At 43.9% G+C, this 26,470-nt stretch overlaps 1 pseudogene; it reads left to right on the top strand.

The window, feature by feature from the left end:
• The first annotated feature begins 1,126 nt into the window (after positions 1–1,126).
• LOC137347996 (histone H2B 1/2-like) overlaps positions 1,127–26,470 on the top strand; it is a 46,221-nt pseudogene continuing 20,877 nt past the window's right edge.

Genomic DNA, 26,470 nt, shown 5'->3' with positions numbered 1-26,470 from the left:
TGCAATTACCCTCCAGTACAATTTCAAGGCCAAAGTTTTTAATAAAATCTGCTTTGCGTGGTGCTTGTATTTAAACTTAAATGTGAAAATGGTGTTTTGAACCTAAAGGGAATTCTAATCACCCAAATGTTATTTCTGAATCCTGCCTAATTATATTTCTCATTGCTCTTTGTATAAGAAAGCTAATGAACCACTTATTTCATATTCAAGAGTGACAACCATAAAAAGTTGCCTTATCACTCACGAATCACACACTGAGCTAAATGTTTTACCATTTACTGGTTACACAGTATATACAGCACAGAAACAAGCCATTTGACCCAACTGGTCTGTACCCTTATTTATATGCCACATGCATCTCCTCCCAGTTCACTTCGTCCAACCACATCAGCATAGCCATCTATTCACTTCTCCCTCATGCACTTATCAAACTTCCCGAATATTTATCTCTGCTATTTGCCTCAACAAGTTCCACATTCTAACCACACTCTGGGCAAAGAAGTTTCTCCTGAATTCCCTACTGGATTAATTAGTGAACACTTTACATTCACGTCCCCCAGTTTTGGACTCCTCCGCAAATGGAAACATTTTCTCTTAATCCACCCCACCAAACCCCTTCATACTCCCAAAGAACTCCATAGGTCGCCCATCCCTCAGCCTTGTCTTTTCCAGAGAAAAGAGCCCCAGCCATTCAGTGCCCCAATAGTTATAATCGCTCTGTTCTGGTATTATCCCTTTTGCAACTATTGGTTGGCTATTAATTGATTTGTGACAACTCAGTAAACAGAGCATCCACGCAGTACAGCTCAAGTACAATGCAGATGGCCCAAAAATAAATTTAAATCTGATCAGAGTTTTAAGATTAGTTCAGATTCCAAGCTTTGGTGTGATTTGCTCTGTTGTTGCATCCAGGTGATCCAATGTACCCAGGCTGATGGCAAGTAGAGTAACTACTTGGGATCATAACCTTTGGAATTTTCAAGGCAATTATCTCTCCTTTTTTCTTCCTCTAATAGCATCTGCACAGGCATATTACCACAAACAGTAAAAGAGGCAAAGCAAAAGCTAGAATTCCTTGGACAGTAGAAAAAAAACTAAAATGAGACTTTAAAAAAAGGTGTATGACATGTCTAGAGCTAATACCAAAGAAAATCAAGATGAAAATCTAAAGCACACAGGGAAAACAATAAAGTTTACAGGGACTAAGGGAGGATATGAAGAAAGATTGGTAAGTAAAAGGGAAGTGAAGCCATGCTGGGACTGTGCTGGCTATATTCAGGTATTTATTTAGCAACTGAGCCATCAGGGGAGCAATAAAATCCTGTTAAAGCAGTAACGTGCCTTAAGTGCCATTGGTGGTAGCAGCATCACGAATGATGTCCTTCCACCTGAAGCAAACTATCTGTAAAAATACTCCATTGAAAACAATTTTTAAAATTAGTTTTAAGCACACTTGAACTGCTGTACCCATTACTTTCAATGGAGGTAGAGAGATAGAAGGCTATTGTGTTTCTCCAGCGAGTCAGCGACAGCTATTTCACAGGTAGTTAAAAATGCTCACTGTTGCTTGTTTTTCCAGCCTATTCAGTACAGAGAACTCTAGGCAACAAGATGACATAATTTTTAAAGCAGCCCCAATCCAGGTAGGTGTGTGTGCGCGCCTTTGAATAAAAACTAGGTCAGTCAGCAAATGGAAAGAAAAAGGCAATAAAAGCAAGAAATGCTGGAACCACTCAGCAGGTCTGGCAGCATCTGTAAAAGAGAAGCAGAGTTAACGTTTCGGGTCAGTGACCCTTCTTCGGAACTCGGGCAGGTTAGTGTGTCGGGTGTGACCCTTCGCCCAACTCATGAACCTTTTCTTTCATTTCCAAGATTTCTTTTTTTAGGTTTTTAGCATTTGTAGTTTAACTTTTTTTTTAAAACATTGCTCTTTTGAACAACTTCATCATGTGCACCAATCCTTCACAAACTCTGTAACACAACCATTACAATGGAAAGGATCCAGAGGGAAAAACTGGATAAAGTCGGACAGCGAGTGCGGGGATCTCAATGAGCGATTAGCCCTGGCCTGTTCCTTCTGATGTGTGCAGACCAGCAGCAAATGAGTGGCTGAAACCCTCAGTATGGGAGCCAAGTTCATACAACACTTAAAGCCAGCCTGCACCTCTTAAAGAGGAGGTGCATTCTGGCGGGAAGTAGCTGGGAAAGACACACTGAGTAGGAAGAACACTGACCAATGGCACAACGGGGCAGAGGACATGCTCCAATGTCCTCTCACACAGCACTGGAGGCCTTGCCCCAGGAAGTTGTCAGGAGAGGGGTCCACTATCCACAGGAGACCAGGTGGTCATTCAGACAGAGGAAGCAGATAGCTGCCGCAGTGAATGCCAGCATTATAGCCCCGAGGACCGGGATACAGTGCCACAAGACATTCAATGACCTTACAGGAGTTTATTAGTGGCCTCAGCTACCCCTCAATTCAACACACTTGCCTATCACCAATTTCTTTCCACCGCGACTCTCACTTCACATTCACAGCTTCACCTCACCCTTACACACTTAGCACTGCTACAAGCCTCACACCCACATCTTGCACAAACTGCCTGCCATTCAACTATGACAGGCATATCAACCAAGCACATTGCACCACATACCTCACTGTCACACCTCCCTCTCATGCAGAACAAGGTGGCGCATAATCGCAGGCAGCACATAACCAGTGAAGCATTGGCACTTGTCCTCATCCTGATGGAGGAGACGGTGTTTGCCATCATTCAAGTGGCTATGACTGAGGCCAGCAGCAGGTTTGAAATTATTGAAGATGATGGTAAGTTCCAACCAATTCTTTCTTGCATCCCACTTCCCCTCATCCCACAATGTTCCCTCTAAGCTGTATGGATGCTTGGCTGTGCCGCAACTGGGAATGTGTCACACAGGGGACTAACAGGCTGTGCACAAGCAGGGGTCCCTGACCACGTGACCAAGTATGTTGACCTATCAGCAACACCTCCAGAACACCGGAGCCAAGGTCAAGACGAGAGTGAATCTCATAAGGAAACTGGTGGTTACCACCTGGGGCAGCAGAGCAGTACACTATGCACTGCTTCACTCACCCTGGGCTATCCAACAGCCAAGTACTGCTGCTCAACCTGGTTCACAAATGTGGCAGATATCCACCTCCAGGAAATCATGAGGATTATTTCTGGAACTTTGAAACCAACACAGTTCGAGAGGTTTCCTGTGCTAGCACACATAGCTCGGGGTGGCACAGTGGCTAACACCGCAGCCTCACAGCTCCAGCGACCCGGGTTCGGTTCTGGGTACTGCCTGTGCGGAGTTTGCAAGTTCTCTTTGTGACCACGTGGGTTTCCGCCGGGTGCTCAGGTTTCCTCCCACAGCCAAAGACTTGCAGGTTGATAGGTGAATTGTCCATTGTAAATTGCCCCTAATGTAGGTAGGTGGTATGAGAATTGAGGGACGGTGGGCATGTCGTAGGGAATATGGGATTAATGTAGGATTAGTATGAAAGGGTGGTCGATGGTCAGCACAGACTCGGTGGGCCGAAGGGCCTGTTTCATTGCTGTATCACTCTATGACATTGAACCTCCTGATGTCCACAGGGAAAACATTCCCCTGAAAGAACACCACCGGCTGACAGTTAACGAAGCATTCCCATTGACACAGGACCTCAAAAAACCCCATGCACCCACCTGAAATCTCATAGCCCTGACTGGAACACACTCCACACCCTACAGACCGACGACAGCCCCAGCGCTCGGTGGCGCACCTCCTAGTTGACTGCTAACATCACCAACCGCAACCTGATAACTGACCCGGGTGGTGAAATCCCAGGTTTCAACCTCCCAAGGAAAATCTGGACAGCCCTTAACCGCCTGAGGATGGGTCAGGGAAGATGTGGCCACTTTGCTTCACAAGTGAAACATGAGAACCAGCTCAAATTGTGGCTGTGGCTGTACAGGTCACACCATCGCCCACATATTGAACTCGTGCCCTGAGAGATCCATTCCTGGGGGCATCACAACAATGCACACTGCACCAGCCGTTGATTGGAGTGTTCACCTTGACATCGAACTATAACTGCTCCCCCAGCCACATGAATACAAATACTTCCTCTTTCACCATGTTAATTTCATCTAAAATTTCACACTCCTCCTTCCTGACTGCAATGTCTGTACGGCCACACTGACTGATGTCATAGTCTGCGCACCCTGCTTACTTCTGATGCATGGTCCTAATGTCACTGCTAACGCCCTCACCAAAATGGTGTCAGGCACGGGCTGCGCCAAAAGTGCGTGCGCATGATGGGACGCCATTTTACACCTAAAATGGCATCTGTGGCGCCGAAGATACGGACGCTACAGAACCGAATTTTGTGGCATGAACTGCAAAATTATCACACCATAAGAAGCATGTTTGCATCTGACACAGGGGGAGGGGCAGAGTTTTCCATCCATGGGTGGGAAAGAGGGGTCAGGACTCTTTCCATGTGCCGGACCCACTCACGGGGGGATACAGTCACTCAATATGACGTTCACGCGGACGCCCCCTGAATTGGGTTGAAGACAGGCTCTCCATCCAATTCAGAATGGTTGGCGGGCTCTTGGAGCTGAAGAGCCAATCAGAGGCCTTTCAGCTTGAAAGGAGCAGTAGCCTGCAATCAAAGGTAAGTAAGGGAGACGGCGCTTTAAGATGGCGACGCCTTCTCTCCAACTTTTCAAAATTTAAATTAAAAAAAGGCTTTTGCAGCCAGGCCACCACTGTGGCGGGGGTGCTGCTCCACAAGGCGGCCTGTGGCTGCTGCTGAACTCCAGGCCTGGCTGGAGCATTGCCAGCTCCCCCCATGGCCAGCCACCAGGAGGCCACCTCCAAGCACCTAAACTGGTCCTTTCCACCTGCGGGAACCTGGAAATCTGATCCCACCTCCGCAAAAATGGCCCAGCGGTGATGGAGCTGAGAACCGGCACACGGGCTGGTGGGGCTATTTTTAGCTCCTGCCCATCTCCGATCCCAGCCCCGGTGGGGGCTGAAAATCTGGCCCAGGGAGTATCACCCACTGCCCACGTTTTTGCTGAATCTACCTTTAACTTTGTGACTGTCACCATAAAACCAGGTGGGATGGGGAGGGGGGGGGGGGAGGTGGGGGAGAAAGAGGGGGGACCCCGCCACCTTCCCGCCTCCGCCAAAATTTAGTCCAGGGTGGGAATCCCCGCTGCCAATTGAGACCCTTAACTGGACAATTAGTGCCCAATTAAGGGCCTCATCCCACTGCCGCAATTAGCCGAGCGGCAGGCGGCCCTGTCGGCACACTGGAAGCACAGCTGGATAAACCGTGCAGGCTGATTCCTGGCTCTCGGGGTGATGGTGGGGGTCCTCGGTAAAAGGCATAGTGTTTGAACGAGGTTCCCGACATCAGGAAGGGGGAGCCTGCTGAGAGCCAGCCCCTGCCCTTGCTGCCAACCCCCCACACTCTCCTCTCCCACGAGACTCCTTCCACCCTGACCTACCTGTGGCCTGGGTCCAGCACTGCTCCTAGGCCTCAGGTGGGTGCTCCACTGACAGTAGCCACCACCTCCGCGGTGGTGCTGCTCAGTTAACGTTACCGGCCTCTAATTGGCTGGCAGATCTCAAGAGGGTGGGACTTCCGTTGAGAGGGTCTTTGATCCTGTGGAAGGCCCACTGCTGTCTAGTTAAGTGCTTAGTTGGCACATAGAGTCATAGGGTTATACAACACAGAAACAGGCCCTTCGGCCCACCGTGTCCATGCCAGCCATCAAGCCTATCTATTCCAATCCCATTTTCCAGAACTTGGCCTGTAGCCTTGTATGCTATGGCGTTTCAAGTGCTCATCTAAATACTTCTTAAATGTTGTGAGGCTTCCTGCCTCGACCACCCCTTCACGTAGTGTGTTCCAGATTCCAAACACCCTCTGGGTGAGAAGAAATTTCCTCAAATCCCCTCAAAACCTCCTGCCCCTTACCTTAAATCTATGCCCCTGTTTATTGATACCTCTGCTAAGGGAAAAAGTTTCTTCCTATCTACCCTATCTATGCTCCTCATAATTTTGTATACCTCAATCAGGTCCCTCCTCAGCCTTCTCTGCTCTAAGGAAAACAACCCTAGCCTATCCAGTCTCTCTTCATAGCTGAAATGCTCCAGCCCAGGCAACATCCTGGGGAATCTCCTCTGCACCCTCTCCAGTGCAATCACATCCTTCCTACAGTGTGGCGACCAGAACTGTACACAGTACTCCAGCTGTGGCCTAACTAGCATTTTATACAGCTCCATCATAACCTCCCTGCTCTTACATTCTATGCCTCGACTAATAAAGGCAAGTATCCCATATGTCTTCCTAACCACCTTATCTACCTGAACTGCTGTCTTCAGTGATCTATGGATAAGTACACCAAGGTCCCTCTGATGCTCTGTACCTCCTAGGGTCCTGCCATCCATTGTATATTCCCTTGCCTTGTTATTCCTCCCAAAATGCATCACCTCACTTCTCAGGATTAAATTCCATTTGCCACTGCTCTGCCCATCTTACCAGCGCATCTATATCATCCTGTAATCTAAGGCTTTCCTCCTCACTATTTACAACATCACCAATTTTCATGTCATCTGCGAACTTAACAATCCCTGCGGTACACAGGCTTCCAATCGCAAAAACACTTGACCATCACCCTCTGCCTCCTGCCACTAAGCCAATTTTGGATCCAATGTTGCAAATTGCCCTGGATCCATGGGCTCTTACCTTCTTAACCAATCTCCCATGCGGGACCTTATCAAAAGCCTTACTGACGTCCATGTAGACTACATAAACTGCTTTACCCTCATCTACACTCCTAATCACCTCCTCGAAAAATTCAATCATGTTTGTTAGACATGATATCCCCCTGACAAAGCCATGCTGACTATCCCCGATTAATCCCTGTCTCTCCAAGTGGAGACTTGTTCCAATAGTTTCCCTACTACTGATGTTAGACTCACCGGCCTGTAATTACCTGATTTATCCCTACTACCCTTCTTGAATAATGGTACCACATTCACTGTCCTCCAGTCTTCTGGCACTTCTGTGGCCAGAAAGGATTTGAAAATTTGTGTCAGAGGCCCTGCAATCTCCTCACTTGCCTCACATAGCAGCCTGGGATACATCTCATCTGGGCCTGGGGATTTATCCACTTTGAAGCCCACTAAAACCACTAATACCTCCTTCCTTTCAGTGCTAATTTGTTCACGTATATCACAATCCCCCTCCCTGATCTCGACACCTACATCGTCCTTCTCCATAATGAACACAGATGAAAAGTAATCATTTAAAACCTCACCTACATCCTCAGTCTCCACACACAGATTGCCATTTTGATCCTTAATGGGCCCTACTCTTTCCCTGGTTATCCTCTTGCCCTTAATATGTTTATAAAATGCCTTGGGATTTTCTTTATCTTGCCTGACAGTGTTTTTTCATGCCCCCTCTTCGCTCTCCTAATTACTTTTTTCTAAGTAACCCCCCCCCCCTACACTTTCTACACTCCTCTAGGGCCTCTGCTGTTTTCAGCACTCTGAACCTGCCATATACCTCCTTTTTTTCCCTTATCCAATCCTCAATATCCCTCGACATCCAGGATTCCCTGGACCTTTTGGTCCTACCTTTCACCTTTACAGGAACATGTTGGTCCTAAACTCTCACTATTTCTTTTTTGAATGACTCCCACTTGTCTGATCTCGCCTTTCCTACAAGTAGCTGCTCCCAGTCCACTTTGGCCAGATCCTGTTTTATAATATTGAAATCGGCCTTCCCCCAATTCAGTACCTTTATTTCAGGCCCGTCTTTATCCTTTTCCATAACTACCTTAAATCTTAGAAAGTTATGGTCACTACCCCAGAAATGCTCCCCCACTGACACTTCTACCACTTGTCCAGCTTCATTCTCTAAGATTAACCACCCCTTCTCTTGTCGGACTTTCTATGTGATGGCTCAGAAAGCTCTCCTGGATGCATTTTAAGCATTCCGCTCCCTTTAAGCCTTTTGCACTAAAACTATCCCAGTTGATATTGGGGAAGTTGAAATCCCCTACTATCCTATTATTTTTACACCTCTCTGAGATTTGCCTACATATCTGCTCCTCTAACTCTCCCTGACTGTTTGGAAGCCTGTAATACACTCCCAGCAAAGTGATTGCCCCCTTTTTGTTTTTATGTTCTACCATACGGCCTCAATTGAGGAACCTTCTGAGAGATCATCCCTCCTTACTGCAGTAATTGACTCCTTGATCAATAGTGCAATGCCACCTCCTCTTTCATGACACCCCCCCCCAACCCCGTCATGCCTGATGGTTCTATACCCTGGAATATTAAGCTGCCAGTCCTGCCCTTCCTTCACCCATGTCTCTGTGAGACCTCAATTCATCTGCCTTACTTGTAAGATTTCATGGACCTCTGACAGAAGAGGCGACACGCGGCTCTCAGCATCGCTTTTGCTGGATGTCAAGAACCCCCTCGCCCGGATAAAATTCCAGCCAGCACCTCAGTTCTAATGTGCCTCAATGGAAATTAGAGGGGAATTATTTTATTACATGCTAATGCTCATTTGGTTTCATGTTATATTTGCTGCATTAAATGCTTTGATACTGTAGTCTCAGAGGGAACCAACAAATGCAACCATTAATGAGATCTGATTCCCATTAAAGACGCTTTAAATTTAAGTGCTACTGACAAAAGGGATGCTCTAGATTATACAGTCACTGCTTTTCCAATTATGACTACTAATTTTAATTTCTCCTTATGACAAACTTTAATAAGGATTTTGAAAGTTAAGAGGATCAGCAGCACCTCCAGCTATAGTTGTATTTTGTTTTGAGGAAATATTTTCAATTAGATCAATTGAAAGATATATTTACTTGCTTATGCCAAGTATTTTAGATGAAGGACAATGTCCAAGGTATTAATCAATAAAAAATATATAGATCAACATCAAAACTTGTTCTAAATTTTAAGCCAACACCGTCATAAAAAGGGAATTGATGCAAGCTGTTTTATAAAAGTATTAGTTAAGAAAGTATCTATGACAGACAAATGTAAACCAGAACATTAGGCATGGGTTGATATTACATTAAGTTCCAAATGCTTAAATTATTTTCTTAAAATATGTATTACTAAAGAATAATGACTAGAGCAACCCCAAGTTATTTTGTTTATAAATAATGAGAAATTGTACTACTATCCCCCATAGCTGTAGCATGAAATTGTGCATTTAAAGCTGACCATTTGCCATGGTTTTAGAAACGGGCTGATGTGATGTCCTAAACTATAAAGCTCTCCTGAAGCCACCAACAGCCATTGTTTCATTTGATAACTATATGCAGTTCTTGACTTTTTTTCATGTTCATGATCTCTTTCTGAACTGAGACTAGATCCAATTCTTTTCAGTATGATACGCAAGTAAGGATGCCAAGTTTTGTCATGTGCGATTGCATCACGTGACAGGAAAAGTGGCTGAACAAAATGTGATATTAGGCCAATAGTGACTGCTTCCAGTAAAAGATTGAAGCAATCTTTTTTTACTGGGTATATCATGTTGCCACCGTTCTTTATATCTGAATCAATAAAATAATTGCTATATATTCTTTCACAGGGAGCTATAACTGAGGCACAGTGTGGCTTTCGTGCAGAGAGATCAACCGTTGACATGCTGTTCTCCCTTCGTCAGATACAGGAGAAATGCCGCGAATAACAGATGCCCCTCTACATTGCTTTCATTGATCTCACCACAGCCTTTGACCTCGTCAGCAGACGTGGTCCCTACAGACTACTAGAAAAGATTGGATGTCCACCAAAGCGACTAAGTATCATCACCTCATTCCATGACAATATGAAGGGCACAATTCAACATGGCGGCACCTCATCAGACCCCTTTCCTATCCTGAGCGGAGTGAAACAGGGCTGTGTTCTCACACCCACACTTTTTGGGATTTTCTTCTCCCTGCTGCTCTCACATGCGTTCAAGTCTTCTGAAGAAGGAATTTTCCTCCACACAAGATCAGAGGGCAGGTTGTTCAACCTTGCCCATCTAAGAGCGAAGTCCAAAGTACGGATAGTCCTCATCAGGGAACTCCTCTTTGCTGACGATGCTGCTTTATCCTCTCACACTGAAGAGTGCCTGCAGAGTCTCATCAACAGGTTTGCGGCGGCCTGCAATGAATTTGGCCTAACCATCAGCCTCAAGAAAACAAACATCATGGGGCAGGACGTCAGAAATGCTCCATCCATCAATATTGGCGACCACGCTCTGGAAGTGGTTCAAGAGTTCACCTACCTAGGCTCAACTATCACCAGTAACCTGTCTCTAGATGCAGAAATCAACAAGCGCACGGGAAAGGCTTCCACTGCTATGTCCAGACTGGCCAAGAGAGTGTGGGAAAATGGCACACTGACACGGAACACAAAAGTCTGAGTGTATCAAGCCTGTGTCCTCAGTACCTTGTTCTATGGCAGCGAGGCCTGGACAACGTATGTCAGCCAAGTGCGACGTCTCAATTCATTCCATCTTCGCTGCCTCCAGAGAATACTTGGCATCAGGTAGCAGGACCGTATCTCCAACACAGAAGTCCTCGAGGCAGCCAACATCCCCAGCTTATACACACTACTGAGTCAGCGGCGCTTGAGATGGTTTGGCCATGTGAGCCACATGGAAGTTGGCAGGATCCCCAAAGACACATTGTACAGCGAGCTCGCCACTGGTATCAGACCCACCGGCCGTCCATGTCTACGCTTTAAAGACGTCTGCAAACGCAACATGAAGTCCTGTGACATTGATCACAAGTCGTGGGAGTCAGTTGCCAGCGTTCGCCAGAGCTGGCGGACAGCCATAAAGGCGGGGCTAAAGTGTGGCGAGTCGAAGAGACTTAGCAGTTGGCAGAAAAAAAGACGAAGCACAAGGAGAGAGCCAATTGTGTAACAGCCCCGACAAACAAATTTTTCTGCAGCACCTGTGGAAGAGCCTGTCACTCTAGAATTGGCCTTTATAGCCACTCCAGGTACTGCTCCACACACCACTGACCACCTCCAGACGCTTACCCATTGTCTCTCGAGATAAGGAGGCCAAAGAAGAAGTATAAAATACTATATTAATCTATCTAGTTACTTATAGAATGTAAAGCATTACCAATGAAATACGCTCCATCTTTTAAGTCAAGCACATAGTTGAGAACTCTGGTTTCATTTGCACCAGATCTGAATTAAATCATACGAACAAGATTACTGTTCAGCTTTATTTATTTTTTTTTTAACAGTTTTGAAGCACAGATCAGTGATAGAAGATATTGTTTCTTTTTAAATTCCCACCTCTTTTGGTTGAGTTCAGAGTTTGGAATTGCAGGACTGATCAATTTATCCAGATTAAAGTTACTTGAAAGGTTTTCAGTACCAAACAGCAGCAGTCTAAAACAAAAACAAGAAATGCTGGAATCACTCAGCAGGTCTGGCAGCATCTGTGGAAAGAGAAGCAGAGTTAACGTTTCGGGTCAGTGACCCTTCTTCGGAACCCGAAACGTTAACTCTGCTTCTCTTTCCACAGATGCTGCCAGACCTGCTGAGTGATTCCAGCATTTCTTGTTTTTGTTTCAGATTTGCAGCATCCGCAGTATTTTGCTTTTATAGCAGCAGTCTAAAATTGACTTGGTACATGCAGCATTGTTAATTATTCTACTTTAATCAGGCAGTGGCAACTTAAAGGGGTAGAACTTCGTCTCAGGCAGTGGTGGCAAAACGGATGATATTGGATTAGCCGCCCATTATATGCAGTTGTTTCCTGCTCCACTATGCAATGTTGAGGCAGAGATTGAGAAGTAGTGAAGAGAATGGACTCGACTCATTTCTCACCCTTAAATTTTGATTAAATAAACGTATGTAAGCTAACTGAAATATCTAATGCAATATTTGTCATACGCAAGATAAAATGACTAGAAGCACTTCGTAGTCTGTATGGGCCAGGTTTTGAATGAACTGTTTTGAAGATCAATTAATAGTTGCAGCAAACAAAGTGGTTGTTAGCTGAGCGACGAGACCTTTACTCTGCAAATCATGGGAAGTAGCCATGACTTGAAAAGTTTAATGTGTCAGTGCAAAGGTGTTACTGTTTGCTTTGGGAGGCAACTCGTCATTTTGCAAGGATCAAAGCAGCTGTTGTAAACTGAGACCTGGAGTGTGAACAGCAGGACAGAGACTCCTTTATCAGCACCCAGCACATCTATAATCACTCCAAACTGTACACAAAAGTCTTCCTGTACTTAGGAGTGGCCAGCAGGTTGAAAACAACATACATGCTGTACCACAGACTCCACACCGTCTGTTCCCGGACCAGCCCTGTCACAGCCAACATCAGCATTGAGCACAATCCACTCCTTCACAGCATATAAAAGAAGGCTCTGATAGCTGAACACAGGGCACAACGAATCTACCAAAACCGAATAATTTACACAAGCTAAAAAATAAATTTCCGATTGCCAAGGCAAGAATTTGGGCAACTTTTCAAGCACATTCTTTAATCACTTATGTATGGAAACCTTCATCAGAATCTCCAATTATAACATGTGAAATCATTGGACCCAACAAATTCCTCTTTCAGATTCATCTCCACCCAGTATTGAAGCTTCTCTCTCCTCCACCACTCATAAAATAAGAATTAATTAATTATAAATATTTAAGGGGTAAAATTTGCTCAAATTGTACTCATTTTTCAGGCACAAAACAGGGGCATAAAACTCCATTTCCCTGTGCTGTTTCCCATGTCTCGAGGACGCCTGAAATACACCCAATGCTCTATTGGGTTGGGCCATAAGCAGGCACTCTAAAACAGGCACTCGACCTCTTGCAGATATTAATGAGGGGCTTAATGCCTGTTTCAAGGCTTCTCCTTGAAATTCATTGGGACTGAGTGGTGCATGTGCCAAGCACTACTCTTCCCCTCCTGCTTTCCTCGACTCCGACCCAGGAATTACTGGAAGACAGCTGCTGGAGAGGCGGTCTGCCCAAATTAATCCTTTTTTTTATTCGTTCTTGGGAAGTAGGCGTCACCAGCTATGCCAGCATTTATTGCCCACCCCGAATTACCCTTGAGAAAGTGGTGGTGAGCTGCCTTCTTGAACTGCTGCAGTCCATAGGATGTAGGTACACCCACAGTGCTGTTCGGAAGGGAGTTTCAGGCTTTTGACCCAGCAACAATGAAGGAATGGTAATATAGTTCCAAGTCAGGATGGTGTGTGGCTTGGAGGGGAACTTGCAGGTGGTGGTGTTCCCATGCATCTGCTGCCCCTATCCTTCGAGGTGGCAGAGGTCACTGGTTTGGAAGGTGCTGTCAAAGGGGTCTTGGTGAGTTGCTGCAGTGCATCTTGTAGATGGTACACACTGCTGCCAGTGTGCACCAGTGGTGAAGGCAGTGAATGTTGAAGGTGATGGATGGGGTGCCAAACAAGCGGGTTGCTTCGTTCTTGATGGTGTCAAGCTTCTTGAGTGTTATTGGAGTGGCACTCGTCCAGGCAAGTGGAGAGTAATCCATCATACTCCTGATTTGTGCCTTGTAAATGGGGATAGGCTTTGAGGAGCCAGAGGTGAGTAACTTGCAGCAGAATTCCCAGCCTCTGACCTGCTCTTGTAGCCATAGCATTTATATGGCTGGTCCAGTTCAGTTTCTGATCAATGGTAATCCCCAGGATGTTGATAGTGGGGGATTCAGCGATGGTAATACCATTGAACATCAAAGGGAGATAGTTAGATTCTCTCTTGTTTAAGATGATCATTGCCTGGTATTTGTGTGGCATGAATGTTACTTGTCATTTATTAACTATTAACACAAGCCTGAATGTTATCCAGAACTTGCTGCATATGGACAAAGACTGCTTCAGTATCTGACTCATGAACGGTGCTGAACATTGTGCAATCAGCATACATCCCCACTTTTGACCATATGATGGAGGGAAGGTCATTGATGAAGCAGCTGAAGATGGTTGGACCTAGGACACTACCCTGAGGAACTCCTGCAGTGATGTCCTGGGACTGAGATGATTGAGCTCCAACAACCACAACCATCTTCCTTTGCACGAGGTATGACACCAACCAGCGGGAAGTTTTCCCTGATTCCCACTGACTCCAGTTTGCTAAGGCTCCTTGATGCCATACGCGGTCAAATGCTGCCTTGATGTCAAGGACAGTCACTCTCATCTCACCTCTGGTGTTCAGCTCTTTTGTCCATTTTTGGACAAAGGCTGTAATGAGGTCAGGAGCCAAGTAGCCCTTGTGGAACCAAAATGAGCATCAGTGAGCAGGTTATTGCTGAGAAAGTGCTGCATGATAGCACTGTCAATGACCCCTTCCATCACTTTGCTGATGATGAGAGTCGACTGATTGGGTGGTAATTGGCCTGATTGGATTTGTCCTGCGTTTTGTGGACAGGACAAATCTGGGCAACTTTTCCACATTGCTGGGTAGATGCCAGTGTTGTAGCTGTACTGGAACAGCTTGGCTCGGGGCGCAGCCTCTTCAAGCTGACAAGCTGCTCTGGACACTTCAAACAAAGAAGAACAAAAAACAGTACAGCACAGAAACAGGCCATTCGGCCCTCCAAGCCTGCGCTGATCTTGATGCCTGCCGAAACTAAAACCTTCTGCATTTCCAGGAATCGTATCCTTCTATTCCCATCCTATTCATGTATTTGTCAAGATGCCTCTTAAACGTCGCTATGGTATCTGCTTCCACCACCTCCCCTGGCAGCAAGTTCCAGGCACTCACCACCCTCTGTGTAAAGAACTTGCCTCTCACATCCCCTCTAAACTTTGCCCCTCACACCTTAAACCTATGCCCCCTAGTAACTGATTCTTCCACCCTGGGAAAAAGCTTCTGAATAACCACTCTGTCCATGCTGCTCATAACTTTGTAAACCTCTATCATGCCGCCCCTCCACCTCCGTCGTTCCAGTGAAAACAATCCGAGTTTATCCAACCTCTCCTCATAGCTAATGCCCTCCAGACCAGGCAACATCCTGGTAAACCGCTTCTGTACCCTCTCCAAAGCCTCCACGTCCTTCTGGTAGTGTGGTGACCAGAATTGCACGCTATATTCTAAGTGTGGCCCAACTAAAGTTCTGTAAAGCTGCAACATGACTTGCCAATTTTTATACTCTATGCCCCGACTGATGAAGGCAAACATGCCGTATGCCTTCTTGACTACCTTATCCACCTGCGTTGCCACTTTCAGTGACCTGTGGACCTGTACGCCCAGATCTCTCTGCCTGTCAATACTCCTAAGAGTTTTGCCATTTACTATCATTTACCTAATTGACTTCTGCTTCTCACCATATGAGTGATGAGGTCAGCGACCCAATTTTGGTTAAGCCTCAACCTGTCGGCTTCTGGATCCCAGTACCATCCATTCTACTCCCAAAACCAACTTCTAGGCCTTAATGTTATAGTCAATTTTATAATACACAACTCTCAGTGTGCAGAATATTGCTGCGTAATGCTGTCTTTGGGAATTATACAAAAAAGGTCATTACAACAAAGGGTAGAGATGACTCAATCTGAAGCCCAAATACGCACAAGGTACTGTGCACAAAATTTAGTACCTTTAAGTTCTAAATCATAAATTTAAATTGACATAAATGCAAACAGGAAAGTCTCTTCTCTATCAGCAAATAACTGCCCTGGAGTCTGGGATTTGGAATTCATTGCTGAGGCTGCAGAGTGTACTGGTCAGACCTCACTTTGAGTACTGTGTCAGTTTCTGATGACTGAAACACCAAGGGAGACATTCCAGCTCTGGAACCAGTACAGAAAACAGCCATGTGACTTGAAAGAAGGCAACTGAGAAGTGATCTAAGTGATCTACAAGGTATGAAAAAGATAAACTCAAAACACGTGTTCAAACTGAACCATGAGACATGTTTGAACTGATAAAGGGAAATTTAGGACTAATGAAACACAACTTGCATTTCTGTAGCACTTTTCATGTAGTAAAATGTCACAAGGTGCTTCGCAGGAGTATTATTAGACAAAATTTACAGTAAGCCACAGAAAGAGATGGGACAGGTGACAAAAAGCTTGTTCAAAGAGGTAGGTTTTAAGGAACATCTTAAAGGAGGAGAGAGAGACAGAGAGTTTTAGGGAGGGAATTCCTGAAAGAAAGAAAAACTTGTATTTATATAGAGCCTTTCACATCCACCAGATGCCTCAAAGCACTTTACAGCCAATTAAGTACTTCTGAAGTGTAGTCACTGTTGTAATGTATGAAATGCGACCATCAATTGCATACAGCAAGCTCCCACAAACAGCAATGTGATAATGACCAGATACTCTGTTTTTGTGATGTTGATTGAGGGATAAATATTGGCCAGAACACCGGGGAGATCTCCCCTGCTCTTCTTTGATATAGTGCCATGGGATCTTTTACGTATACCCGAGAAGGCAGACAGGGCCTCGGTTTAATGTCTCACCTGAAAGACAACACCTTTGACAGTGCAGCGCTTCCTCAGTAATGCACTGGAACATCAGCCTAGATTGTTATACTCAAGTCCTGGAGTGGGACTTGAGCTCACAACCTTCCAAGAGGTTAGGACCTGGACACCAAAAGGCATGCCCAGCAATGGTGGAGAGATGTAAATCAGAGATGCGCAAGAGGCCAGTATTGGAGAGGAGCAGAGATCTCAGTTGTAGGGCTGGAGGAGATTACAGAAATAGGACGGGCCAAGGCCATCAAGGGATTTGAACAAGAGGGTGAGAATTTTAAGTTTGTGGAAGATGGGAGACCAGCCAAAAGAGCATTGGAATAGTTGAGTCTGGAGGTAACATGGATGAGGGTTGCAGCATCCAATGATTGCAGCATGGGAGGAGACAGACAATATTATGGATAATGCAGGAAATTCTTTATGCAACGAATGATCAGTGCACGGAATGGCCTTCCAGGTAGAGTGATCAGGGTGAAAATCCTGGAATAATTTCATAGCAGTTGAACGCTGTGACAGTGCTTTTTGGGTTTTTCCTGAATGAATGAGATGACCTAAATGACTTTCATCTGTATCTGTCTTTTGATCTTGTGACTCAGAATATTACAATTGGATGCATTTACCCATCTGAAACATTAATCTACTGCTAGAAGTTTGAGTGTGCAAGAACATGCTTCACGATCCCCAAATCTCTGAAGCATATGCAGCTAGAACTCTAGATAACCCGAAGCAATTCAATCCTTTCAACCCAGACCTCCAAGATGCACAACCACTAGGATTGGATCAAATATCTAAAGTAAAAACAATATGACTGATACAAATTTAAACAACCACCTTTCAAGCCCCAACTCCAGATCCTGTATATAAAGGAATCTTTTCATGAGATGTTGACTGTGAATGCACAGAAGCAAATCTGCATAGGTGTGGACCACTGAATACCATCATTGTGCACGAGCAAAGTGACCATTTTGTTCAGTACTGAACTAATCAAAATTTGAATTTTGCCCAAATTCAGATACGGCTGCATTAAGACCAAAGCCTATGAACTTATTCCTATTAGAAAAAGAGCTTTCTCTGGTTTCGATATTAAAAAGGAATTCATAAGAAGTCCATAAAGGATGCTTGTTCTGTCAGAGGTATATCAGTTTTACATTCAAGGACTACTGTATTTATAATTTGAAAAAAGCAGGCTTTCAGCTTTCATGATGAAATCTCTAACTTGCAGCAGTGCTCATTACTCAGACTCTAAAACCTACTTCACAATTGCTCAAAAGAAAAATCTGTCTCAATTTTGCCTAATGATTAAAGATTTAATCACTACCGGAAGATTCGTAAGCATGCTTCAAATGGTTGGGCAAAGCTTCATTTGTAACTCCTTTCGCAGAAATACTACGAAAAATGATCATACAGTACGAATGAATAATAATATAATTTGGCATTTAAATAATGAAAATAGGGCACAGTAGAGGATGAACATTAACTCAACTTCCAACGCAGAAACAAGACGCTTGGCTCATCAATAATATGCTAATATTTCCATTTTGCTACATTGGCATCTGCTGCCTAACTGCCCCTCCTACTACGTCTTCCTGCAGTCTTTTACAAGTTCCAATCAGCATTTTTCCTAATTTGGTGTCATCAGCAAATTTCAGTATTGCTCCCTCCATTTACATATAGTAAACAAAAGTTGGCCCAACAAGGGCCTCTGTGGATTATCAATCAGCACAACTTTGCCATTGAGAAACTTCCTTTCAGTCCTACCTTTTACCTCCTGTCCTCCAACCATTCCACTTAATTCCACATGCCACTATCCTGAGTATAAAATTTACGGAGTAGCTTTCGAAGTTCTTTTTGACAACCCATATAAGCCATATGTATTCTGTTATTTCTACAAAGAATTCTATTATTTATTTTTATTGATTTAGAGATACAGCACTGAAACAGGCCCTTCGGCCCACTGAGTCTGTGCCGACCAGCAAACACCCATTTATACTAATCCTACATTAATCCCATATTCCCTACCACATCCCCACCAACTACCTACACTAGGGGCAATTTACAATGGCCAATTTACCTATCAACCTGCAAGTCTTGGCTGTGGGAGGAAACCGGAGCACCCGGCGGAAACCCACGCGGTCACAGGGAGAACTTGCAAACTCCACACAGGCAGTACCCAGAACTGAACCCGGGTCACTGGAGCTGTGCGGCTGCGGTTCTAACCACTGCACCACCCTGGTATGGATGCGTTAATATTATTTCAAAGTAAGCTGGGAAAGTAGAACCAAAGGATATAAATTTAAATTAGTGAAAAATATTGTAAACAGATAACAAGAAACTCTTTAGTCACAGAACAATCAATGTTTGGAATAATCTGCCAGGGAAAGTGGAAACAAAACATTTGGGACATACAAAATGCAGTTTGATGTTAAAATGGGAGAGCTAGATAGTTGGAAAGCCATTTGAAAACTAAATGAAAATGAAAGTGTGAATTTCCATCAAGTAAATTACAAAGCTGTCAATGCTAAGGAATGTTCAAAACTGGATATGGCATCTTGGCTGCCTGTACTCCAGTCCTCTTCTCCACTCCCAACCCCTGCACCCACCCTCTATTGCTATTAAAAACCCTTTGGATTTTTTTTTTTACGGAAGGAAATCTACCGTCTTCACTCAATCTGGCCTATATGTGACTCCACACCCGCAGGAATATGGGTGACTCTTAACTGCCCTCTGAAATGGGCTAGCAAGTTACTCAATAAAAACAACTTTGGAAATACTCAGCAGGTCTGGCAGCAGCTGTGGAGTGAGAAACAGAGGGCTGAATTTTATCTCGGAGGAAGGTAGGGGGGGTGAACCCACCTCGGCCCTCTATCGGACCCCCAGCCAAATTCAACAGCGGGCAGGTAATTAACTGCCTCCTGTCGGGGTTGCCATCCCCTTTAAGGGACAAGATCTGTCCCAAGAGCTGCTAGCCAATCAGAGGCCCGGAAGCTCAGCAGTACCAGCAATGCTATTGGGAGCAGTGGCCAATGCCGGTACTGCAGGAGGCCTGGAGCAGTAAAGATGGAGACCCCGGGACAAAGGTAAGTGGGGTCGAGGTCGCCGGGGCCAGTCAGGAAGGCCCCAGCGAGGAGAGGAGGTGGTTGATGAGGGTGTCTTTGCTGGAGGGGCAGCCATCTCCACTGGGGGGCGCTCTGTGGACCACAGATTGCCCCCAGAGGAGGGACCCCACCCCAAGCCCACTAGGAGGCTGCCAGGTCTTACCTGATGGCGTCTCCACGCGGTGGTGGGCCCCTCCAATGTTGACTAAATGCCAGAGGAGGGGGGAGGTGGCCCTTAAGCAGCACTTAATAGGCCACTTAATCGGCATCCCAGCAGACTTGCTTTCCACCACGGTACCCACCGCAGACAAAATGGCATGGGACAAGCCAATGTGGGCCATGACATCCACGCCATCCCACATCATTTTGTCTGCCTCCCAGTCCATCTCCAAAGGCTGGACAAAATCCAGCCCAGAGTTAACGTTACCTTTGTTTCTCTCTCCACAGATGCTGCCAGACCTGAATATTTCGAGCATTTGTGTTTTTATTTCAGATTTCCAGTATCAACAGTATTTTGCTCTTGTAGCAAGTCACTCAGTTTTCTCATGGGCAACTTTTTAATATTCTGATTTAGTCCAATCTCCCTTTTGGAAGTGGGGTCACATTAGGCATCCTCCAATTCACTACAGCAATTTGGATAATTATAATTGGAGTCTCCACTAATACTTATAGAATCATAGAATAGTTACAGCACAGAAAGAGGCCATTTGGCCGGTCATGTCTCTGCTGGCTCTCTGCAACATCGCCCTGCAAAATTTTCTCTTCAGTTGCTTATCCAATTCTCCTTTGAAAGATTCAATCTGCCTCTGCCACACTCTCGGAGTGCATTCTAGATCCTAACCACTCGCTGCACAAAAATGTCTTCCTCATGTTGCCATTGGTTCTTTTGCCATTCACCTTAAATTGGTGTTGTCTGGTTCTCGACCCTTCTGCCAATGGGAACAGTTTTTATCTACTCTGCCTAGACCCCTCATGATTTTGAACACCTCTAACAAATCTTCTCTCAACATTCTCTTCTCCAAGGAAAACGACCCCAGCTTCTCCAATCTATCCATGTAACTGAAGTCCCTCATCCCCAGAACCATTCACATGAATCTTTTCTCGCGCTTCCCCCCCACCCCGCCCTCTCGAAAGCCTTCACATCCTTCCTAAAAAGTACTGTGCCCTGAATTGGACGCAATACTCCAGTTAAGGCCGAACCAGTGTTTTATAAAGGTTCACCATAACTTCCTTGCTTTTGTACTCTATACCTCTATGTATAAAGCCCAAGATGTCAGTGGACTTTTTAACCATGTTTTCAACCTGCTCTGCTAGCTTCAAATGATTTATGCACATATACCCCCTTTAGATTTGCACCCTTTATTTCATATTGCCTCTCCTCATTCTTCCTACCAAAATGTATCACTTCAGACTTCTCTGCATTAAATTTCATCTGCCACGTGTCTGCCCATTCTACCAACTTCCTTAGTTTTCATCAGGACCCTTGGATACAAGGTCCAAATGATCTGCCTGCCTCAAGCTTGATGAACCTTAGTACCATGTCTCTGAATAATACCACTAACTGTGCTAAATTGACCTCTGGTAATTCTACAATCAGAATATCCACGTCTTCTGCAAAAACAGAGGCATAGTATTCATACCAACACATTGCCACCCATTGCAAGTTTGCCTTCTTTAACTCTGAGCCCGAACTTGACAATCCTCTTACTACTAATGTGCCTATATAAAAAAAACTGTAATTTTTTTTTGGATAATTCTTCTCCAGTACTCCCCTTCTAATTTCCTTTTTGGTAGATTTTACATGATTCTTTATATTTGTCCTAGCTTTTTCTCAGTTTTGATTTGATCTAATCTCCCTATTACTTTTTGCCTTACTGTAATATACTTGATTTGTACCTTTTCCATCTCCTGTATAAAAGATTTCTCATTGCTGATATACAGATCTGGTTGCCATTTTATCTTGCTGTGCTGTGCTTTTTTTCCATCTGAATACCCTTGTCCTAATTTTCTTCTTTTAATTTTCTACTTTTACATTCAATCTAATAATATTATGCTCACTGCATCCCAAATGTTTCCTTACATTTAACTTGCCTACATGCTCAGCATCATTTCCCTTAAGCAGTTCAAGTAGTAATTCCTTCCTTACAACATATTGACAGGAAAAGAATTATTCTAAACACACGGGAAAATTAAAACTTTTCCCTTTCTCAATATAAATATTTCCCTTATCCGAGTGTATTTCTGGATGCTTAAAATATCCGACAAATTAACTCTATGCTAATGTGAAAATTTCATGATTTCCATGATTCATCGGTCTGTAATATCCTCCCAGAAATGTAACCAATCTCTTGCTAGCCCTCAGCCCAATCAAAATGAATTCTGATTGGACTACTTCTCTATTTAAATCCTTACGCTCTAGTATGACAATATAATTAATACTTCTGCCCCTGAAACTATGTCAGATCACTTTAATGCTGTCACTATCCCTCTAATTTTCTATCACATTTTGCAAGGGAAGGTAATGGTGAGAGGAGACCAAGCAAGTACCTTATCACATGGTGTAAATCTTAATGGGACAGGCTGATAATTGTATTATAAGTCCATGTCAAAGACAGTCTGTAAGCAAATACTACTCAAGGGGCCATATTTTATATATTGCACCTTGTTTCTGGCTGACCATTATCATTTAAGATTTCCACTAGCTAAAGAAAAGTTTTAAATGACCTGCAAGCAACCTCATTCTCCACAGGTTACATAAATGTCATCTTGAGGCCCTGGGCACTAAACAGCCAAGGGTCCATCCCCACCTCTGCATAATATTTCCAATCCTGAGTGTGAAGGGAGGATGTTGTCCAGCATGTGAGGAAGAACTACCTTTTGTATTGGAATTTGATTTGCTGCTCTAGATTATTCCCTGCTATAGAGTTTAATGCAAATATCTACATTCTCAATTTGACCGATTACCAGCCATCACACTGACATTACATGTTTTATTTAAGATAACAGAAAATAATATCCCACAAAACATCAACTAAGTTATATTTACTTTTACTTCACAAGAGAAGTCACCAACCTGCAGGGCAACAGAGAAGGGAGGATGACGATGAGGGAAGAAAAGAGTAATTACAAGTCACTGCCGACTGCATCACAACAGCTTCCATAAGACTGGGGGCAGGAATATTTGACATCAGAAGTTGTCATTTCTTGTGGCAGCAGGCCAAGATCCTGTGCATGCAAACTGCTCGTCACGTAAACAGCAAACTCTATCGCCCTATTTTCTTACACACGAGAATCGAACAGATCCTGGTTGCTGTTCCACTCTCGATAAGCGGTGAAGAATCAACACCCAAAAAGCCCCCTCAGTTTGCATCCACAATCCGGCTCTCAAACAATTCCCAGGTTGCTTGCAGCAGCCTGGGAGATCAAAAGGCCCCATATTTGACTGCGCCTCTGGGTACAGGCCACTTAGCCCTGGGCATTACTCCGCCCTACATCTGTATATTTGTCTCACAATAAATGCAACTTCCACAACTACCTTTGAAACCAGTACATCGTGTCTGCTAAAAACTATCCCTTGCTTCTCATCCAGGGATCAGTCCTGCTCGTAGTTTTGTTACATTAATTTATAGATTTTATGTCCTTGATGCCATCATATGCATGTTCAATATGGCAAGCAATAAATTACTTTTTAGAATCATGACTTTCACTGCTAAAGGGAGCTAATCGCTTGCTATTTGTTGTTCAAACCCAGCCATTTTGCCATTTAATTAATGCTCACGTGACCTGAATCAGAAAATAATTAATGGCAATTGTACATTTTAGGTGAAAGGTTCAATTACCTACACATGCACTTCAGTAGTTAGGCAGCCCTTGATTCAATTAAAGTGTGTTTCAGAGGTTCAGAATGTGAACTAATGTTGCCAGCTTACATCTAAAAAGCTGATCAAACTGAATTGAGCATCAGAACTGGGAGGGTTTGTGCATCAGTTGTTTCCACTTGTATGGTGTGGATGAATTGTAATTGAGGTGAACTAATTTTTTGTGTTATGTTCAGGTTGGTCTTTTGGACAGCGTCAGTTCTGCAAAATGGGCAAAAGAACTAGGTTATGATGTTCTATGGCACTGGAATCTGACTGCTAGTCCATAACAGCAAATATATTAAAAGACTCATGCATCTCTGTTTGCCATGGGCAGTGATAGCTTACATTACCACTAACCACTTAGTGATTAGAATATTTGACTAAAAATAGTTTTCCCCTATTGCTTAAACTGTTACCTCATTTGGCTAAGGAGTGAACATGTACATTGATGTTAAAAGTTAGTTTAACTAATAAACTGTACTGAGAGAGAACTGAAGCTGACCGTCTCCCGAGTACTTATATCAGCTGGTTTTGCTCTTATGGACTAGCAGTCAGATTCCAGTGTCACTGAACATCATGATCTACTTCTTTTGCCCATTTTGCAGGAACAGAGGAACTGTCCAAAAGACAAGCCTGAACATAACACAAAAAATTAGTTGACCTCAGTTACAATTCATCCACACCATACAAGTGGAAACAATAGATGCACAAACCGTCCCAGTTCTAACGTTCAATTCCGTTTAGTCATCTTTTATAGATGTAAGCTGGTAACATTAGTTCATATTCTGAAACACTTGCCAGTACTTTGTTTACCCAAGTTGTTAGGCCTTGAAATTACATTATTGCTAAGTGCACTCCTAATAAATTATTTTGTCCACTGTTTTAAAAAAAAGCATAATGAGTTTAAAATAAATGGGTCATGCTTCTGTAAAAATAGCTGACACTGGATTTTTGTTAGAAATACATAAGCATTTGTACTGTTAACACACAGCAAAATTTCAATGCATTTCTCATTTGATGCACTAAAACATATATCCAATTTTACTTGCTTAAAGTGCAGACAAAATTAGTTGCAACAACATGATCAACAGCAAGGGCTGACGTCATAATGCTTTAACGCACTGTGCCATGTACTACGAGAACAGAATTTAAATCACAGCTAAAGTTCAAACTCGGACTTCATTTCCATTGACAATTATGTATAACATTTTTGAGAGCCATCAGGCACAGTAATAAGAGCAAACCAAGGGGAAATATGTCTTCTGTTTTCTATGCGTACACCGATGTGTGTTTAAAAAATTGGGTAGATTTTTGTCTTTAGTGCTTGGATATGTCACCCAGGCGGAGGGCAGAAGGATAAAACTGGCCAGCCAGGGTCACGTATCACTAAGGGCACCTGCCTGGTGCTCTTTTCATTCAAATTAATGGTGGGCTCTGACATTGATCACAAGTCGTGGGAGTCAGTTGCCAGCGTTCGCCAGAGCTGGTGGGCAGCCATAAAGGCGGGGCTAAAGTGTGGCGAGTCGAAGAGACTTAGCATTTGGCAGGAAAAAAGACAGAAGCGCAAGGGGAGAGCCAACTGTGTAACAGCCCCGACAAACAAATTGTTCTGCAGCACCTGTGGAAGAGCCTATCACTCTAGAATTGGCCTTTATAGCCACTCGAGGCACGGCTCCACACACCACTGACCACCTCCAGGCGCTTACCCATTGTCTCTCAAGACAAGGATGCCAAAGAAGAATAATAATGGTGGGCTCTGTAAACAGCAAGCAATCTTTCCAAACTGATCTTTCTCAATGGTCTCCGTTCTAATGCGTTCACAATTTCATTACAAAAAACAAAAATAGGAACCATTTCCGATAAATGTCTCAACAGGAGGTTCATCTAGAGTTTTTCCCTCTGAATCATGCTTCACCATACTGGCCGAAGCCATGGATTCACCTGCTATTAATTACCTGCCTATGTTAGACTTCCTGCTAAATTAGCATGCGACCAGATCATCAGATAACTCTCCAACATGTCAAGATTTGAAACACTTACAATATTGTAAACAGCATTAGAATTACAACACCAATTTCCTTTTTCGAAGTGTTCATCTAATTTATTTTCTTCTGTACTTAAAAAGATTTCCACCAAAATTAATGTCATAGTTATTGTCTGTTTAGTAGTTTTTTCATCATGTTGTTTAGAATTAGTCAGCATGAATCAAGAGTTATACTGCCACTTTTAAATAACTCAGGGAGGTCACCTCACATACTGTTTGGTGCTCATACTGAATGGAATATAACTTCAGTGCAGTGTCAAGCTACATTTAAAAGGCACCACTGCAGTATATGGGAGGTATATATGTGCAGAAAAATGCAAGATGACAACTTAATGAGGATAGCAGTTATGTTAAGGTCAGGCTCACCTGTGTCAGAATGTTGTGGAATGTTGGGGAACAACAGGGCTTAGTGAGAGAGAGGAACTGAAAGAAATCAGTATTAGTAGAGAAATGGTTTGGGGAAAATTGATGGGATTGAAGGCTGATAAATCCCCAGGGCCTGATGGTATGCATCCCAGAGTACTTAAGGAAGTGGCCCTAGAAATAGTGGATGCATTGGTGGTCATCTTCCAAGATTCTACAGACTCTGGAATAGTTCCTACAGATTGGAGGGTAGCTAATGTAACCTCACTACTTAAAAAGGGAGGTAGAGAGAAAGCAGGGAGTTACAGACCAGTCAGCATGACGTCGGTAGTGGGGAAAATTCTAGAGTCCATTATCAAAGATTTTATAGCAGAGCACTTAGAGAACAGTGGTAGAATTGGGCAGGATCAGCATGGATTTATGAAAGGGAAATCATGCTCAACAAACCTCCTAGAATTCTTCGAGGATGTAAATAGTAGAGTTGATGAGGGGGAGCCAGTGGATGTGTTTATTTGGACTTTCAGAAGGCTTTCGACAAAGTCCCACATAAGAGATTACCGTGTAAAATTAAAGTGCATGGGATTGGGGGTAGTGTTTT

Source organism: Heterodontus francisci, chromosome 33, assembly GCF_036365525.1.
Source record: "Heterodontus francisci isolate sHetFra1 chromosome 33, sHetFra1.hap1, whole genome shotgun sequence".
Lineage (NCBI taxonomy): Eukaryota > Metazoa > Chordata > Chondrichthyes > Heterodontiformes > Heterodontidae > Heterodontus > Heterodontus francisci.
Note: the sequence above shows the minus strand (reverse complement) of the source record. Positions and strands in the feature narration are given on the sequence as shown.